Below are 7732 nucleotides of genomic sequence, written 5' to 3'. Positions count from 1 at the left end.
TTGTTCTTTACTATCTGGTGGTTGAACATTCCAAGAAATGTTATCAACAACCTATGTTTACTTTTCGAGGTACTTTAATTAGTCACGTTTTTTTTTATTCACCATTTTTTTTCCACATTCTGACCTTTTTTTTCTCTCCACCATTTACATTCACTGGATACAGTCAGTCAGACAAAAAAAGAAGAAGAAAAAGGTTCCCAGTGTGTAAAAAATTGCTCCAGGATGGAAATATCTGCCCACGTCATTGTAAGAATTTTCGTATAGATTCATTAAACTAATAATTTTATGAAATTGTCTTAAGTGTGTTCATCATCCCTTTAGAAAAGTGTAGGTATATATATACAGTGTGTGTGTGTGTGACCTCTATCTATCTATCTATCTATATGTATATATGTATGTGTGTGCGTATGTGTGTTGTGTGCGTGTGTGTGTGTGTGTGACTTTCTTTCTGTAGTTTGCATATTATTTTTTTTTTTACCAGAATATCATTTAGCAAATGATTGTCACTGATCATGAGATAGGCTTGACACTGAAATGGCTATAAATTCAATTTATTGATGATCATTAATGTCAATTCGTTGTTGATATCTCAGTACAACTATGCACCTTCACATTGATGACTTCCGTGTTTGTGGCACCTTAGAAATGATAATAATAATAATGATATTTAATGATAATACTAATGATGATTTGTTAAAGAATAATAATAATAATAATAATAATGAATAAATAGATATATGATAGCTATGATAATAGTTGTACCAAATGTAATGATAATAAAATAAGAGCGATAATGATGATAATGATAAATTATAATGATAATGATAATATTATTATTATTGTTGTTTTGATGTTACCATTTGACACACCAGTACACGAAAAAGAAACACTTTTTTTCTTCTTTTTTCTTTTTTTTTTTTTTTTCTTCTTCAACCCTTCCTGGTGAAGCCCTTAGGTTGAAAATTCTATGACGGTCTAAGAAAAAAAAGTTGACTGTACAGGTAGTGCGGATCACACACACACACACACACACACACACACACACACACGTGCGGATTACACACACACACACGCACACACACACACACAGAGGGACACAGAGAGAGAGAGAGAGAGAGAGCACAAAGAACTTTATAATTATCAGAAATCTATCTTATCTACAAACATTCCCATTTAAACTCTCATTGGAATTTTCAGTGGAAAAATTGTTAACAAAAAACTAAACTGTTTGATTGTATATAAATCATGTTGGTACACATGTCGATACACAGACGTACATAGGTCATCCTATATACGTCCGTGATCTCGATCAGGGTTTTAATTAAGCAAGTGAGAAAAGTCTGTGTTGGAGATAACTAATCTGTACAGAACGGTATATTTTAACACTGGCTGTACAGAGATCAGTGGGAACATTATGGTGAATGACGAGCACGCACCCCTTTGATATCTCCCTCCCACCTGTTTCCGTGGTTGGTAATGTGTCAAGACAAACTGTCGTCATCTGCTCCTGGTTATCAGTTGTGTTTACTGTCCAGTCACCCCCCCCCCCCCCCCCCCACCGCACACCCCTCGGGCGCTTTGTCACTTTGTGAAGTACTATCGCGAAGTGAACAGCCACCTGTGCAGGATGAAGAACCGGTATCGTCTCCGGCTACTTCACACTGTGCTCAGGTCCCCACATGTGTAGTGAGCGCTACTATCTGATTTGTCCTACTATACAGTCCAGCCCTGCCTTACCCCAAATCGCCTATCACTTACCTAATAATCCTACCGTATTATGACAAAACGGGTTATGCCTGTGCGCCGATTGTGTGCGTATATGGTGTGTGTGTGTGTGTGTGTGTGTGTGTGTGTGTGTGTGTGTGTGTGTGTGTGTGTGTGTGTGTGTGTGTGTGTGTGTGTGTGTGTGTGTGTTTAATTAAGGTCTACAGCGGCCCATTAGCTCAGTTGGTTAGAGCGCCGTGCTGATAACGCTGATGTCGTGGGTTTGACCCTCATGTGGGCCACGCAAATTATCTCAAGGCCTGACTAAGCGCCTTGGGTTACGCTGCTGTTCAGGCATCTGCTTGGCAGATGTGGTGTAGCGTATATGGATATGTCCGAACGCAGTAACGCCTCCTTGAGCTACTGAAACTGAAATTACAGCTAAATGTTACATTTACATGGTACTAGCCTGTGTCTTTGTTGTGTGGTTTTGGAGTTGGTGACTCTTGCATGACCTCATCACGTGGTCATCCAGCTTCAGGATTGGGGCAAGGTGGCTGGAAGGGGGGTGGGGGGAGGGGGGTAGAAGAGTTGTGTTGGAGGATGGTGTGTGTGGGAGGGTGAGGGGGGTGGAGGGGGATCAGGGGGAAGGAGAGTCGAGGAATGTGTTCAACTGATGAAGGACCTCTCTGATTGGTCCAAAGACATATCTCTGAGCCAAAGTCTTTGCGCGTGCTGTTGGTGCAAGTCATGTAAATATCCGGTTCTCCTCTCCGCGGTCAGTCTTATAGTTCAGTCTGAAGACAGTTCTTCAGAGAGAGAAGGCGTGTGTTTGAACTGTGTCTGTGTTTTCCGAGTTCGCTGTTGAAGAAGTAATTGATTGTTCTCTGTCTGTATTCTGTGACTGTCCACCTCTACCTGGTTGTTGGACTGTTTGTCTGTTTCGGTGTCTGTATGTGTGCCTCTCTCTCTCTTTCTGTCTGTTTGTCTGTCAAACTCTGTCTCTCTCTGTCTCATAATTTTGTCTGTTTTCCTCTCTCTCTCTCTCTCTGTGAGCTCTGTCTCTCTATCTGATATCATTCTGTCTTTTTTCTTTTTTTTCATGGTAATTTTTAGTTGCTTCATTTTTCATTTATGTGCTAATTGTTTTCTTTATGGTCATATTAATTTTTTTCTCTTTCTCCATTATTTCCCTTTCGTGATCAAAATGAAAAAGCAAAAACAAACTATATCTCCGAAATATAATTATATATCATTCATTTATTTTCCTGTTAGGCCCCACCTTCCCCATGCCCCCCCCTCTCTCTCTCTCTCTCTCTCTCTCTCTCTCTCTCTCTCTCCCTCTCCACTGCTTTTTCTTACACTTTAGTTCATTCCATAACACCCTTTTTTCTCACTTTCAATTATTTTTTTCCGTCTGCCTCTCTCCTACTGTGTGTGTGTGTGTGTGTGTGTGTGTGTGTTGTTACATGTGTCCCGTACCCAAACTTTCCTGGGAGGGTTATCAACCATGCCACCTTTGGATAAGCCGACTGTACCTGAGTAACTGCTCTCTCTCTCTCTCTCTCTCTCTCTCTCCCAGACAAGGCCTAACTGGAACAAGATGATAATACGAAACTGGATGTGTTCAAATGTCAGTGTTTAGCAGGTCAGTGCAATAAAACTCTTCAGTGTGGAAAATTACACTCCTGTAACAAAAAACAAACAAACGGCTAGAAGGGAGTGCGCACCAAGTCTCTCTCTCTGTCTCTGTGTCTCTGTCTCTCTCTGTGTCTCTCTCTGTCTCTGTCTCTCTCTCTCTCTCTCTCTCTCTCTCTCTCTCTCTCTCTCTCTCTCTCTCAGCTGAAGACACTGTTTGAAGAAGAGAACGGGAATACAGGTGTTTAAGGTCTATAGACCAGTGCTGGTGAGGTTTTATATATTTTTATAGCTTACACATTTTGTCTTGTTAAACCTTATATTGTCTTGCTTGTTCAGAATCTATAAATACGACTCACTTTGTTGAAAAAAAAAGAGCTGCATGGTTTAAAAAATGGATAGAGGTTAAAGAATTCATCAGTAATACATTGATTTAGCAATTCTTTAAAAAGAATGTGAAGAAATCCGTCACATAATTTATTATGTCCGTATTGTCTCAAGAAATGTTTATTTATTCACTTATCTATTTATGTATTTATTAAGATGTTTTACAAAAAAAACCAAAAAAACAAAAAAAAACAGGACAGCCCCAAAGCAACGAGGGCCCCAGAAGACGACCCCAAAGGTCCTGAAGAACCCGAGGTCACCCCCTCACGGATCATCCACGACACCATGATCAGCACCAGCGTGCCGGCGGCGGGTCTGACCCACCACGACCTGAACGTGTCGGCCACCACCAGTGAGGACGAGGACATGAGCGAAGAGGGCGGACGTCTGATCATCGACATGCTCGTGGAGGGACAGGTATTCCTGGTCACAATGTCGACACCAAAAAATCAACAACAATCACAACAACAAGAATATATATATATATATATATATATATATATATATATATATATATATATATATATCCTGAGTATACTACTGCTGCTGCTACTTTACTACTACTACTACTACTACTACTACTACTACTACTTCTAGTACCATTGCTGCTACTGCTATGTCCGCTGTCAGAATAATCTTCCTCAATATGTAAAGTGAAGGCTTCGGCTGTCTATGGAAACCTTCCTCAGTATGAAAAGTTCAACTATAATGAATGCCAATAGTAGCTCAGGACTGTCAGAATAACCTTTATCAGTAACACATTAAAAGAAATATCAATAATAACAGTTGTAAGAATACTCGTCCTCAGTACATTAATCTTAACAATATACATGGGACGAAGAATCAGTGTGAAGATGACGATGGTAGTGGTCATTATTCTAATAGCAATGGTGATGATGAAGAGGAGGGGGAGGAGGATGAAGACGATATCAAAATCCAAAAGCACTTTGCAGCCTTGGTAGACTTAATATTTAGATATATGTAATATATTCACAGTTTCGAGAAAACGGTGGCATGAAGAGAACGTTGTTAACACTGCTTGCAATATTACCATGCAGAAGCATCTGTTTAAGTTTTTCTTTTCATTTTTTTCCCTTATTAATCTGATCAGTACAAACGTAACCATATAACGTAGTGAAGAGATAGGGAAGATAATACAGAAGGAACTACAAGGAAGGGTAGGGCCATGTCCATATTCTAAACATTTAATTCGAGAACAAGACTAATCAAATGGCAAAACAAAGCAATGATTTCTTTCATCCATTTCCAGTCACCATTATTTTTTATGGATACCTGATGCCTTCTTGTCTCAACCAACTTGCAGATTCCGGAAAATATGCTTCCCACCCAGGAAACAAACCCCTCCTCCCTCCCCGCTAACCTCCCTCACACCCCTAGCTCCTCCTCCTCCGCCCTCACCCCTGCCACCTCCACCACTCCACTCTCAAGCCTACCGCCCGTCTCAGCCACGGCTGCCACCACCACCCCCACGCCCACCTCCACACAAGCTGGCAAACGTACGGCCTCACAGGCTGGGTTCACCGCCACCCCCACCCCCTCCGTCTTGCCCACGGAGGTCATCTTGGAGGAGCGGGAGGAGGACGAGCTGACAGAGAGCGACACGTCCGAGGACGTAGAGGGAGAGGGGCCGGTGGCCGTGGCTGCTGCCGCCATGATGCCTCCCTTGAAGAAGAAAAGGAAGGACGTGTCTCCGGACAAGTATTTTGAGGTTAGTTCAGTGTGTGTGTGTGTGTGTGTGTGTGTGTGTGGTGTGAATCAGACTGTTTTATTTCATAATAGAACCTTAACTCACTCAGTACGGCCAGTCCTCTCTTCTCCTCTACACAGACCCTTCGGATGTCCAGTGGGTGTCTCAATGACCCAACCTTTAGCTTCCGTCGTCAGAATTGTGGTATTATTTGTCAACATTCACCTCTTCAGTATAAGAGCCTTCCACTTGCAATATTTTGATGATGGTAATTGGGGTGAAACGCTGTTAACGTCGTCTCTTTCGCCGTTCGTATGGAGAGAGTTAACAAGGTTTATAACACACACACACACACACACACACACACACATACACACAGCCATCACGTCTAATATCACTTACAGTGAAAAGACGTTAAACTAAAGAACGAACGAACAACAGCCATCACGCACAAAAATGTCAGTGAAGAAAAACAAAGCAGAAGAAAATGAGTACTGATATCTCCGCGCGACGACGTGTGTGTGTGTGTGTGTGTGTGTGTGTGTATTCGTTCTTTAGTTTAGCGTCTTGTCACTATCAGTGATATTAGACGATTTAAAAAAACAAAAAACAACTCCCCCTCCTCATGAAAAAAACAAAAAACAAAACACCCCCCCAAAAATAACACGGGATGGAGGGGGGATGCGGGGAGGTGTAAACAGAAAAGGTCTACACACAAAAAACATACCTAACTTGCAATATCATTTAACAGTAACAATTCAATAATGATAATAATCAGAGACCATTAACACAATTCTTAAGTACATTAAAGGAATTAATAGGGCTATGAACAAATGCCTTTGAAAGTTCGACCATAAGAAATTCGTCAGAAATAACTTTCGAAAAATCATCTGCTGAGTAGTTGTTCTCTTTGAAATACTGTGTGTGTGTGTGTGTGTGGTCAGTGATGTGTGATTTGTGACTTGGGTATATTCGTGTGTGTGTGGGGAGTGGGGGGGCAGGGGTGGAGATAGAAGTGCAGAATGGGAAGCAGTGTGAGGTTGGGCGACATTTTCTTTCTGATGACTGCTTCGTAGCAAAAGGAGAGGCACATTTCAATTTGATGGGTTTTTCTTCACTTCTTTCTGGCTGCTAGGTCATCATCGTTGTTGAAGTTTGTGTATTGATAATTGTAGAAGTTCAGACGTTAGCTGTAGTTGTACTAGGAGGTAATGGGTGTATTCTCTTATAAGTAGTAGAACACATCTTTTTCTTTCTCGAACATGCATAGCTTTTGCGTTCTATTGCAATTCTGCCTTCACAGAATTATCAGCTGTGTAACTGTCTGGGTTTGCTGTTTGTCTGTCTTGCGCATGTCGCACAAATTAACGCATTGCTTTTTTCCCCCTTCAGATCTACGATCTTAAGGTCTATGAAATAATAACAACATACGGCTGCGCGAAATGCGGTAAGATCTACACATGGTAGAAGACTTTGAATCAACAGAGAAAGAGAAACGAAGCACAAATTTTTCACTCAATTGTGTAAACAAAGTGAGTCTCTGTTTCAACCCCGAGTTCGGTTGTGTGTGTGTGTCTGTGGTAAACTTTAACATTGCCACATTTTGTCAGTTGACACCAAATTTGGCATAAAAATAGAAAAAAATTCAGTTCTTTCCAGTTATCTTGTTTAAAACAATATTGCACCTCTGGGATGGGCACATTTTTTTTTTAAAGTAGCCAAATTATATGCAAACAATTTACTGTTATATTTATATTTTTTTTATTCTCTAAACTGGTACTTTGATCTGATATTCGACACAACAACAAGAGCAGTCATTTTTATCATTTTTTGTTCAAACAAGAACTTTCTTTTGCTAAGCATGGAAGTTATATTTCTGGTGCATGTCTTTGCTGCAGATAGTAAAAAAGGGAAATTAATCTGTAATTAATGCTAGGGGGGTTAATTTGCTTTAAATTTGATCTTTCTCATCTTAAAGTCCTACTGTATTCAACTGTATCTCAAAGTCCTACTGTATTTGTCATTTTGTTTGTATCCCCCGCGCCCCCCCCCCCCTCCCCCCCCACACACACACCCCTCCCCCCGTTAACTTTTTTTGTGACTGTGGTAAACTTGATAAAGACATATTCTATTCTAATAAGCCACTGACTTCTTCTTCTTCTTCTTCTTCTTTTTCTTCTTCTTCTTCTTCTTCTTCTTCTTCTTCTTCTTATTATTATCATCATCATCATCATCATCATCATCATCATCATCATCATCATCATCGTTGTTGTTGTTGCTGCTGCTGTTGTTGCT

The sequence above is a fragment of the Babylonia areolata genome, chromosome 9, assembly GCF_041734735.1.
Source record: "Babylonia areolata isolate BAREFJ2019XMU chromosome 9, ASM4173473v1, whole genome shotgun sequence".
Taxonomy (NCBI): Eukaryota; Metazoa; Mollusca; class Gastropoda; order Neogastropoda; family Buccinidae; genus Babylonia; species Babylonia areolata.
The sequence above is the reverse complement of the archived record's forward strand: the minus strand, read 5'-3'. Positions refer to the sequence as shown.